The sequence below is a fragment of the Staurois parvus genome, unplaced genomic scaffold (assembly GCF_062004578.1).
Source record: "Staurois parvus isolate SC_StPar_1 unplaced genomic scaffold, SC_StPar_1.0 ptg000704l, whole genome shotgun sequence".
NCBI lineage: Eukaryota > Metazoa > Chordata > Amphibia > Anura > Ranidae > Staurois > Staurois parvus.
This window is the reverse complement of record NW_028318500.1, coordinates 5,738,121-5,751,134: the sequence shown is the minus strand read 5'-3', so window position 1 is coordinate 5,751,134 and position 13,014 is coordinate 5,738,121. Positions and strand designations below refer to the sequence as shown.

The 13,014-nt window shown below is 44.1% G+C and overlaps 2 protein-coding genes across 2 annotated transcripts in view; one reads left to right on the top strand and one right to left on the bottom strand.

Moving 5' to 3' along the window:
* Positions 1-13,014, bottom strand: part of RSPH14 (radial spoke head 14 homolog) — a 272,302-nt gene that overhangs the window by 44,043 nt on the left and 215,245 nt on the right. The gene's annotated exons all lie outside the window — the stretch shown is intronic.
* The window catches only part of GNAZ (G protein subunit alpha z), a 187,136-nt gene continuing 185,175 nt past the window's right edge, over positions 11,054-13,014 (top strand). Inside the window, exon 1 of the mRNA XM_089653241.1 lies at positions 11,054-11,260. The gene's annotated coding sequence lies outside the window, so the exon portion shown is untranslated. The remainder of the gene's footprint in view (positions 11,261-13,014) is intronic.

Sequence of the window (13,014 nt, the reverse complement as noted above, 5' to 3'; positions counted from 1 at the left end):
CACGTGTACCTTTTCTAATAAATCACTGAATACTTTTTTCTAGAAGATTTTCTGTGCGGTTACTTGACTGCAAACCTTCAACGCCCTAGTTAATTTGTCTCACTCTCTCTGTGGTTGTTGTATTTGAACTCTCTCCTGGCCAACAACCCCTTGACAATACTTGGGAGGGATGGATGCATATGTGACCGCATAGAAAAACTTCCCAAAAAGTATGCAGAAAGCAATATTTCCAAAATGTACACAGGGAGGATCAGAGAAAAGGCATTTCCCACATGGAAAAAAAATATATTTGAAATATTTATTTTTTTAAAATATTCTTCTGAAATGTATTGACATATATTTGAAATGCTACAATTGTGGCCATATTCAATATATTTCAAAATATATTTCAATTAAAAAAAAAAAAAAAAATATATATATATATATATATATATATATATATATATACATACTGTATGTTGAAATGCATTTTTATTACAAAATACCTGAAAAATATTTTTAAAAATACATTTTAAATATACTGTATGTCTTTAAAAATGCAAATCTACATTTTTGGAATGCATTTACAAATATATGTAAAAATATATGTTAAAATGACTTTTTTATATGTTAAAAAAATCTGAAGAATATTTTTAAAAATATATTTTTTTTAAAATAAATTCTTCAGATTTTTTTGAACATATAAAAAAGTAATTTTGACATACATTTTTACATATATTTGTAAATGCATTACAAAAATGTAGATTTGGATTTTTAAAGACATACAATATATTTAAAATGTATTTATAAAAATATTTGTCATATATGTTGCAATAAAAACGCATTTTAACATACAGTATATATATATATATATATATATATATATATATATATATATATATTTTTTTTTTTTTATTTTTTTTTATTTTTTTTTTTTTAATTTTTTTTTTAATTTTTTTTTTTTAATTGAAATATATTGAATATGGCCAAAATTGTAGTATTTCAAATATATGTCAATATATTTGGGAAGAACATTTTTTAAAATATATTTAAAATATATTTCTCTTCCATATGGGTTAACAAGTTAGTTGTTGTTAATAAATGCAAATGCAAGCAGTGTAAGTACCTGAATTTAACTTGGTATCAGCCTCTTACAGTCTCTGTACAGTAGAGCTGAGACTGAGAGCAGGAGAAGCAGCATAAAATCAGGTGTACTGCAGTGCAATGAGCATTCCGATAGGAAGAGAAAGCATGCTGCACAGTGATAAGCTTATCAGACTGCTGATTCTCCTTTCATTGTTCAGAAAAGCTTGGGGTAGGGGGGAGATCTGAAAGTGAAAGTGAAACTGCAAAAGATAAAAATTATTCCCCTTGACCTGTCAAACTTGGTTGTGCTATGTTAACAAGCTGTTTAAATCTCAGCATAGGATAGCTAGAAATAGAACTTTTTTGTCAGAAAAAAAAAACAGTTCAAATGAAACTTTCGCGTTTACCAAATGAAATTAAAGTGTTTGAAAGCTGCCATATTCAGATGACACCTCTATGCGCAAAAACAATGTATCATGCTCAAAATGTGATAAAAAATGTAACCTATAACATAGATTTTTTTTTTCTTAAATCCAAACAACTTTTATTGCCAAGACAATGAAAAAAATGAAACAGTGCTATAAAATAGATTTAAACAAATACACATCACCACTCAATTTATAAAGACACCAATTGAAAACAATTGTGCTTCAATCAATCCAATAATCAAAAAAAATTACAGTCCATATGTGTGCTTTCAAACACCACTGTGACGCACTCCGTATTCTGTAAAACAATATTATCCCATGTGACCATCACCATTCCCCATAGACAAGCTCTCACCTTGTCAGTTGGACCTTAAAATTATAAACACTCAGAAATACAGGTTTCCTTTAACTGCTTCCAGCCCAGCGTATGTATATAAACATCTTGGATGAGAAGTGGTTATACAAAGATCATGGCTGCAGCTCATGTCAACATTTTCAGCCAGTGATGGCCCTTCATGTAAAAGTGATCTGAACATCTCTAAAGCTACCCAATCACATTTACAGGGCTCAGAAGGGGCCCCTTCCACTGCTGTTCCTGGGCTCCCCTTGTCCCATTGGACCTTGGAGGGCAGAGGAGGGATCAGGGGTCTAAAAGACCTCAGATCTCTCCATAAAGAGTACCTGTTCATGCCCAATGTTGAAGATCCCTTGTAATATCAATAAAGAAAAAGTGTAAAAATACAAAAATAAATAATGTTTTTTTTTAATATAAAGAGCCGCCACCCCCCTGTGATCATGCACATGGGTCCAGCACACATGTGTAAATGGTGATTGCACCACACATGTGAGGTATCGCTGTGAATGTGAAAGTGAGAACAACATTTCTAGTACCAGAGCACACGTTTACCTCTATACTCGTAACCTGTAAAGGCTTTTAAAAGGTCGACTATGGAGATTTTTAGGTACTGTAGTTTGTCACCATTTCACGGGTGTGCAAAATTTTAAATCTTGACATGTTTGGTATCTATTTACTCAGCACAACATCATCTTTTACAGTCTACTACAAATTGGGTATTATATTGTGTTTGTGTGCACTTAAATGCATCCAAGCGTATTTTTTCCTGATAATTCACACTTGATAAATGGCTGAGCAAATATTGTGCAACATAAAAATTGCAACAACTGCCATTTTATTCTCCAGGGCTTCTACTTTCAGAAAATATATAAGGTTTTGGGATTCTAAGTAATTTTCTAGCGGAAAAAAAAATGCTGATTTTACCATGCATTTGAGCAATGTCAAAATTGTCCCATAAAGCAAGTAGTTAAATCAGCAGGGACAAGCTACTACTTTACTTGTATATTGACACCAGGATCTCGATTTGATGTGTGTGCTCAAAGAGAAAAGGATACACATAGTGCTTTCTGAATTTTTTAAAACAATGTTTCTTTATTAAACTAATACTCACATGTTACATTCTGCTTGGCTCATCAAGTGCAATCAGGCTATGGAAATCTGAAGAAATGGAAGCGCTGTTGTGCTGCCAGCTTAGACTAATCCCACGACAGGGTTTTGAAGTTCCTGCCTGCTCCCGAGGACCAGAAAAGGTTCCAGCAGCTCAAAATGTCTCAGCAAACAAGCAGCCCACAGAACACTGTCCAGCCCCACACAACACCTAAAGTTGATGAGCCAAGCAGAATGTAACAGCATGTGGGTGTCACTTTAATAAAGATACATTGTTTTAAAAAAAAAATAAATACAGAGAACATTATGTGTATCCTTTTTACTATGAGTACACCATTTGTATCAGATGAGGATGAACCTGACATAACAGGAATTGGTACCCCCTGATTTAAAGATAACCTGCTTTTCAGGCCTTTTATATGTTTAAGGTCCAACTGCCAAGGTGAGAGCATATCGACAGAGGAAGGTGGAGGTCACATGGGATAATCCTGTTTTACAGAATATGGAGTGTGTCACAGGAGTGTTTAAAAGCACATCTATGGACTATACTAATTGTTGATTATTGGATTGTCTGGACTGCTATTGTTTTCAATGGTTGTCTTTAGAAAATGAGTGGTGATTTGTATTTGTTTATGTATATTTTATAAGTTATACGTTATGTATTTCAACTGCATATTTAGTAGTTTGCCAGGAGTTCAGCTTCAAAAAAGTCTCAACAATTGTTCTCAATGTGTTCTGCCAATAGGTATGCAGGGATGGCATGTCATGTATTCTGTTCTACTCTCTGTGTCTATTCAAGCAGTGATAGGCTTAGCTGGATCCACTACCTAGTGATCCAGCTTCTTTATTTACTAGGTCCAAGGAGGCCAGGCCACATAGTGTCATAGATTTTTATGGTGCCCATGTCCTAGCAACCAATGGTGCTGTGTGACCCAGACTCTTGCATCTTAGCAACCAATATTCTGTGTCCCAGGAACCAATGATGCTGTGCTGCTCAGCTGCCTGCATCACAGCAACCAATAGTGCTGTGCTGCCTGTGTCATAGCAATCAAAGGTGCTGTGCTGCCTGCGTCTTAGCAGCCAATGGTGCTGTGCTGCCTGGTTGCCTGCATCATAGCAACCAAGGATGCTGTGCTGTGTGGCTGCCTGTTTCCCAGCAGCCAATTGTGCTGTGCTGTGTTTCCTGTGTCTTAGCAACCAATGGTGCTGTGCTGCCCAGCTGCCTGTGTTCTAGCAACCAATTGTGCTGTGCTATCTGCGGCCTAGCAACCAATGGTGCTGTGCTGCCTGATTGCTTGCATCCTAGCAACCAATGGTGCTGTGCTGTATGGCTGCCTGTTTCCCAGCAGCCAATTGTGCTGTGCTGTGTTGCCTGTGTCTTAGCAACCAATGGTGCTGTGCTGCCCAGCTGCCTGTGTTCTAGCAACCAATTGTGCTGTGCTACCTGCGGCCTAGCAACCAATGGTGCTGTGCTGCCTGGTTGCCTGCACCCTAGCAAAAAACGGTGCTGTGCTATGTAGCTGCCTGTGTCCCAGCAGCAATTTGTGCTGTGCTGCCTGTGTCTTAGCAACCAATGGTGTTGTGCTGCCTGCATCCTAGCAATTGATGGTCCTTTGCCGTGTGGTTGCTTTTGTCCTAGCAATCAATTGTGCTGTGTGGCATGGTTGCCTGTGTCCTAGCAACCAGTGAAGCTGAATCACTGGGTGGCTGAGACTGCTTGAAAAGACAGAGAGGGTGAAACAGAGGATCTGACAGCGACCAGTAAACAAGGGGGCAGTGGCAGCTAGTAGAACTCAGTTCTACCACCTTTGGCTTAGGCCCTCTGCTTCCTGCTCAGCACTATCACTTGTAAGCACAGAAGTCTGGCTTATGTGTTTACAAGTGATTGCTTGTCTTGCAGCAGCTCTCACGGATTGGATCTCCTGAGCAGATCCCACTGAGTGCAATACAGGGAGAAGGGAAATGTAAGTGCAGTGTAGTCATGGGCAGGAGGCCCCTCCTGTGGTAGGCTGCAACCTCTGTGATCTCCTTTTTTCCCCCTGGTGCCTGGATGCTGATTATCCCAACGGATGATCTCCCTGCAAGTGAGAGAGATGGAGTTGCCTACAGTGTGCGGGGAGGTACTAGCGCCAACTGGGTGCTTCATCTGAAAGTGTTACTAAACCCAGAACTCTGCATTCACTCTATCTGGTCTCCCACAGTACACAGAACATGGAAGTGTTTTAGTAAATATAAACTGTTAATATCTTTTCTCATCAGCAGTATATAGCAGTCTTGTGACTTCTATCAGTGTCCAGCAGAGCACTGGTTAAAGCTTGTAGGAGGAGTTTTCATTCTCCCTTGATTGTCCTATGAGACTGCATAACCCCTAAAGCTCTGTCTGCACAGCGCTGATTACATGCACCTCCCCAAGAAAAAAAAACTCTCTAGCCATACACACCAAACTGAGCATGTTCAGAGTGTCTTCTAAGGCTCTGTACTATCTGCAGATGGATCTGGGACAGTAAAAGAAGGGGAGGATCAGAGAAGACAGGATCAAACAGCCTTTTTACACAATGTGGAGGATTAACCCCTTCCACAGTGAGTATATCAAGCATGCTTTACTCCATATACAGACGTATTTTGCTGTTGTGAGTTTAGTAACACTTTAATACTGCAGAAAAAGTAAGATACTTGGAAGATGATGATCCTTTTAAGGAGGGGGGGGGGGGGAGTAAATCAGGACAGTAAAGGGGAGGTTCTGTGCAGAGCTTAGAGCTGAAGAGGGGTGAAAGTGAGATGTCAATGGGGGATGCAGAGGTAAGTAGCTGTGGAAGAGGGCTGAACTCTGCACTGCTCTGTGTGTAGCACACCCCTGAACTCTGCACTATGTAGCGCACTCCTGAACTCTACACTCTGTGCGTGGCGCACTCCTGAACTCTACATTCTGTGTGTAGCGCACCCCTGAACTCTATACTCTGTATGTGGCACACCCCTGAACTCTACACTCTGTGTGTAGCGCACCCCTGAACTCTACACTCCGTGTGTATGCACCCCTGAACTCTACACTCTGTGTGTAGCGCACCCCTGAACTCTACACTCTGTGTGTAGCGCAGTCCTGAACTCTACACCCTGTGCGTGGCGCACTCCTGAACTCTACATTCTGTGTGTAGCGCACCCCTGAACTCTATACTCTGTATGTGGCACACCCCTGAACTCTACACTCTGTGTGTAGCGCACCCCTGAACTCTACACTCCGTGTGTATGCACCCCTGAACTCTACACTCTGTGTGTAGCGCACCCCTGAACTCTACACTCTGTGTGTAGCGCAGTCCTGAACTCTACACCCTGTGTGTAGCGCACCCCTGAACTCTACACCCTGTGTGTATGCACCCCTGAACTCTACACCCTGTGTGTAGCGCACCCTTGAACTCTACACTCTGTGTGTAGCGCAGTCCTGAACTCTACACCCTGTGTGTAGCGCACCTCTGAACTCTACACCCTGTGTGTATGCACCCCTGAACTCTACACCCTGTGTGTAGCGCACCCTTGAACTCTACACTCTGTGTGTAGCGCACTCCTGAACTCTATACTCTGTGTGTAGCGCACCCCTGAACTCTACACCCTGTGTGTATGCACCCCTGAACTCTACACTCTGTGTGTAGCGCACCCCTGAACTCTACACTCTGTGTGTAGCGCAGTCCTGAACGCTACACCCTGTGTGTAGCGCACCCCTGAACTCTACACTCTGTGTGTATGCACCCCTGAACTCTACACCCTGTGTGTAGCGCACCCTTGAACTCTACACTCTGTGTGTAGCGCACTCCTGAACTCTATACTCTGTGTGTGGCACACCCCAGAACTCTGCAATCTGTGTGTAGCGCACTCATGAACTCTACACTCTGTGTGTAGCGCACCCCTGAACTCTACACTCCGTGTGTATGCACCCCTGAACTCTACACTCTGTGTGTAGCGTACCCCTGAACTCTACACTCTGTGTGTTGCGCAGTCCTGAACTCTACACCCTGTGTGTAGCGCACCCCTGAACTCTACACTCTGTGTGTATGCACCCCTGAACTCTACACCCTGTGTGTAGCTCACCCCTTAACTCTACACTCTGTGTGTAGCGCACTCCTGAACTCTATACTCTGTGTGTGGCACACCCCAGAACTCTGCAATCTGTGTGTAGCGCACTCATGAACTCTACACTCTGTGTGTAGCGCACCCCTGAACTCTACACCCTGTGTGTATGCACCCCTGAACTCTACACTCTGTGTGTAGCGCACCCCTGAACTCTACACTCTGTGTGTAGCGCAGTCCTGAACGCTACACCCTGTGTGTAGCGCACCCCTGAACTCTACACTCTGTGTGTATGCACCCCTGAACTCTACACCCTGTGTGTAGCGCACCCTTGAACTCTACACTCTGTGTGTAGCGCACTCCTGAACTCTATACTCTGTGTGTGGCACACCCCAGAACTCTGCAATCTGTGTGTAGCGCACTCATGAACTCTACACTCTGTGTGTAGCGCACCCCTGAACTCTACACTCCGTGTGTATGCACCCCTGAACTCTACACTCTGTGTGTAGCGTACCCCTGAACTCTACACTCTGTGTGTTGCGCAGTCCTGAACTCTACACCCTGTGTGTAGCGCACCCCTGAACTCTACACTCTGTGTGTATGCACCCCTGAACTCTACACCCTGTGTGTAGCTCACCCCTTAACTCTACACTCTGTGTGTAGCGCACTCCTGAACTCTATACTCTGTGTGTGGCACACCCCAGAACTCTGCAATCTGTGTGTAGCGCACTCATGAACTCTACACTCTGTGTGTAGCGCACCCCTGAACTCTACACCCTGTGTGTATGCACCCCTGAACTCTACACTCTGTGTGTAGCGCACTCCTGAACTCTATATTCTGTGTGTGGCACACCCCAGAACTCTACACTCTGTGTGTATGCACCCCTGAACTCTACACTCTGTGTGTAGCGCAGTCCTGAACTCTGCACTCTGTGTGTATGCACCCCTGAACTCTACACTCTGTGTGTAGCGCACCCCTGAACTCTACACTCTGTGTGTAGCGCAGTCCTGAACTCTACACTCTGTGTGTATGCACCCCTGAACCCTACACTCTGTGTGTAGTGCACCCCTGAACTCTACACTCTGTGTGTAGCGCACCCCTGAACTCTACACTCTGTGTGTAGCGCAGTCCTGAACTGTAGACTCTGTGTGTAACACAACCCTGAATTATGCACTCTGGATGTAATACACTTCTGGAATGTAATGCCCCTTTAAGACCCTCCCACTCTTAATGAAATTTTGTCACACTTATTTCATGCTGCTTGGTGGGTGTGAGTGTGGGGGGAAGGTGGTTGCTTTGGGGGGGACATGGTTGAGTTGCTGCACTTATTCATTGAGAAAAAAAAGCCCCGCTGAGTAATGTCCAGAAATCAAGCTTCTATATTGGGAGGGGCGGAGAAACAGAAAGGCATTGATAAAAGACTGGGTTTTCTCCAGAAATACATTGATGTTTCTGGCAGAGACACAGCATTGTAATTTGTAGAAAACATGAGAGCTCTTCTTTAACCTGCAGGCTTGTATCAGCGCAGCACCTCCGTATGGGAGCTTTCTCACTACAACACACCTTTTTAAAACTCTAATCTGGAATGGGCATGTCTTTATTTAACTGGGAAAACCCCCCTTTGAGTTTCTAAGACATTTTTTGAGTGTGGCAAAAATTAGCAACTTTATAATATGTTTGGAAAATGGATCAGTTTATAATTCAGATTTTCATATATAACCCTGATATGCGCTTCCCCGCCACCCTATTGTAGAACTACTGCTACAGGGAGGCAGGGCTGCGCAAAATCTGCATTTCCGGGTAGAGGGTACGTGCCGCCCTCCCAGCACCATCATTGGTGGCTAGGCATGTCAATCACTGGGTTCCTGCTGGAAATTCCCAGTCGGCACCCAGTGATCGCTGTGTAGAACTGACAGGGGAGAGACCTGTGTATAAACAACACAGGTCTCTCCCCTGCACAGCAGAGAAATACACAGCAGCATGTCTCCCTAGTAAAACACACGCAGCACATCATGTAAAACAGCTCACAGTTAACCCTTTGATCGCCCCAGATGTTAACACCTTCCTGCCCAGTGTCATTATTACAGTGTCAGTGCATTTTATTAGCACTGATCATTGTATTAGTGTCACTGGGGATGTCAGTGGCAGTTAGTCAGCCACCCAGTGTCAGAATGCCCACTGCAGTACTGTTATAAGTTGCTGATTGCTGCCATTAGTAGTATAAAAAGAAAAATTCCAGTATATATCACCATTTGTAAATGCTATAACTTTCACGTAAACCATTTAATTTACATTTTTTTTAGCAAGGACATGTAGCAGAATACATTTTGGCCTAAATTTATGATGAAATTTGATTTTTTACATTTTCTTACTGGATATGTTTTATAGAAAATGTAAAAAAATTTTTTTTTTTAAATTGTCAGACTTTTTATGTTTATAGTGGAAAAAAGAAAAAACGCAGAGGTGATGAAATACCACTGAAAGCTCTATTTGTGGGGAGGGGGGGGATATAAATGTCATTTTTGTACAACATTGCATGACTGCACAATTGTCAGTTAAAGTAACGCAGTATTGCAAAAACTTTCCGGGTCAGGAAGGGGGGTTAAATCCTCAGGAGGGCAAGTGGTGAACCTGCAGGCTTGTATCAGCGCAGCGCCTCAGTATGAAGCTTTCTCACTACAACCAGGGGCGGACTGACCATTTGGAAACTCGGGCACTGCCCGAGGGCCCGGGGTCAGTAGGGGGCCCCATGAGATGCCCCTGGTACATTTTTCATAGGCTTTTTTTGAGTTTGGCCAAGGACACAGGGGCCCCATGATCCCCTATTGCCTGGGGGACCCATGAGTTGTCAGTCCTCCCCTGACTAAAACACATCTTTTTAAAACTGTAATCTGGAATGGACATGTCTTTATTTCACTGGTGAAAACCCCCCTTTGGATTTCTAAGACATTTTTTGAGTGTGGCAAAAATGAGCAACTTTATAATATGTCTGGACAATGGATGAGTTTCCAAGTTCAGCTTTTCATATATATCCCTGATATGTTTAATATGCAGATGATCCAGAAATCAGATTGGATGAGTCATTGGAAGTGACATAGCAGCATTGATGATCAGGTGGGGAGGGTCACCCTGTGGCAATGTCCTATCCCCCCCCACCTCTCATTATGTGTCTTTGCTGTGATTGCCTCCTAGCAGCTGTATGAATGCATGTATATACTCCTTCATACGTCTACGTGTCTGTCCCAGAAGCCACATGCTGCCGCTACCATGTGATGTACTATAGTGGTTGCCATGGTAACTGCATTTCTCTGGCTCCCCCCCAGTATTACAGAGCAGTATAGAGCCACGTCACATTACACCTCACTCCCCATCTGCCTGGAGGGCGCAGGGCGGGCTGAGCCGATGGACCCCTGCTGTCAGTCCACACAGCACCTTCAATGGAGGGCACTGATGAGCCTCCTGCACAGGAAACAGGACGAGTCCCCCCTGAAAAGGTGCCATAGGTAGAGCATATGCCAGGCAGGTGCACGTGAACCGGCCCATATGTTGTAGGATGATGTGATCGCACAGACGTGGTCGTCTAATATAAAGGTGAGAGGTACAATAGGGAAGGATGCCAAGCAGGTATCACACAGGATGAAGCGCCTGCACTGTATAGAACAGCCTCACCCATACAGACCCCTCAATCCTCCCTCTACCCTTCATCATCCAGGAGCTCCTCCTGAATGACAGCAGCTCCTCCCATTTCCCCGCTGAATGACAATAGCTCCTCCTACGTCCCTCCTGAATGACAGCAGAGCCCTCCCACTTCCCCACTGAATGACAGCAGCTCCTCCCACTTCCCCCTTTCCGACCGACAGCTGAGCCCTCCCACTTCCCCGCCTGAATGACAGCGAGCCCCTCCCACCTCTTGTCTTCTTGCTAATCTCCTCCCATGCCTGTGTAGAGAAGGGCAGCTCAGTGCCGTCCCCTGTCTATGACAGCCTCCCTCCCCCTGTGTCACAGGACAGCCTCTCCTCCCCCCTCCTCCTCCTGGATCACAGGACAGACTCAGCACCCCCCCCCAATCTCCTTCCCTGCTGTATGACAGGACGCTCCTAACCGGCTCTACACCATGAAGGGCTAATCAAAAAAAAAAAGAAAGAAAAGAAGGGAGCCAAGCTCAGTGCTGTCCTCCTCCCATTGCAGGGGCTGGTGCCTATGAGAGCCATGCTGGATGCATCCCAGAGGTGGAGGTTGCAGTAGGTAAGAGGGGTTAAGCATGCTCTCCTTCACTGACCCTTTTCCACAGATCCATCCCTGAACCCCACAATGATCCGGAACCTGCTGATGGGGGAGGATGAGGATGACAAGCAAGGTGCAGGGTGCGGCTGTCATGCCAAGCAAGGCATGAGAGGTCTGTGCTGTTCAGGGTGGGTGCTGGTGCATATGTGTGTGTAGTGTGTGTTCTCGGTGTGATCGTCCCCTATACATACATATGATGACCTTCCCCTGTACTGGCATCTGCTCATTGTTTTCGGGTGATCAGGAAAGTAGGGGAGACGGTTGCTGCACTGTGCTATGTAGACATTTGTGTTGATGGTGGGGTGACTTTTACTTGTGATGGGCAGTCCAGAACATGCTCCGAGGTGGATGGCAGAGACCAGATGTGCTCTTCAGGACTTGATGATGGAAGATCTGCCTTAGGAGAGCAGGGAACATGTGTGCTTTGCAGCAGGAGATGTGTCTGTGTGATGTGTCCAGCGCTGTGTGATGGAGATTAGCACTGATCTATGCTTTGCAGCAGCCAGGGTGGCTGGAGGAGGATTATTGCATGCACTGTGCCTTGTTGGATCTAATGGAATAGTTATTAGGCTGAGCGATGCTTTCCATACAGCACTGTGTGTTGGCTTGGATTGAAAAGGAATGGGATCTGTACTGAATGCCATTGGTGGGTTGGCATAATACATATGGCATGGGCTATATTCAACACTACACTACATAGACCTGCATTTGCCTTGAATACAATGTAGGCAGTGTGATGTACAAGGAAGCGGATTATTTCTATTACTTCATCATGTGCAACCATTTAGGGAAAGCATAGATTGTAATGTGTGTAGACCTGCTGGCCGATGACCTGCATTTTAGTGTGGCATGGTGTCATTGAGCCATGACACCATCATCTTGTAATGCCAATCTGGGATGTTCTTTAATAATGAGTGCAAAAAGTAACATCCAGGGCTGGTTCACACTATATGCGTGTCAGTTGCTTTTTTTCTGCTTCCAAAACTCACAGAAAGTAGGTTATATGGTTTTCAGTGTCATGGTTCACATCAGTGCTTGCAGTTCCAAAAAAGTAGAACAAGCTGCATTTTTTGTGTACAGAACCATACTGGAACATAGCAAACTGCATCAGAACTGCATGTAGTGTGAACTGTAAGCAAAAATGTATTCAGAATGCATCCGGAGTGCGTTTTTGTTGTGTGAACTGGCCGTAAGAGCATTCCATAGCCCAGACCGCCCATTTCTTCAGCCTTTGAATTTTTGATTTAAAAGTTCAATCCACTAATGGCCAGTGCACACTACATGCGTCTCAGTTGCTTTTTTTCTGCATCCAAAACACACAAAGTAGGTTATGTCAATGTCATAGTTCACATCAGTGTGTTCCTGTTGCAGAAAAAAAAGTAGAACATGCTGCTTTTTTTCTGCACAGAACTGTACTGGAACGCAGTAAAACGCATCAAAAACGCACTGGAATGCACCAAAAATGCATCAAAAAAGCACTAGAATGCACATGTCCCTATTTAAATTGGAGAAAATGAGAGGGGGAGAAATGAACTGGATTGTATAAAAAACACACTGGAATGCGTAAAAAACACATAAAAAATGCAGTTGAACTTGTCAAAACCACACATGCGGAAACACATCCGGAACGCATCTGGACTGCGTTTCTATAGTGTGAACTGGCTTTCAGAGTTCCAAGGGGTAAATCACACCAGATGCAGTTCAGTGCGGTTTTG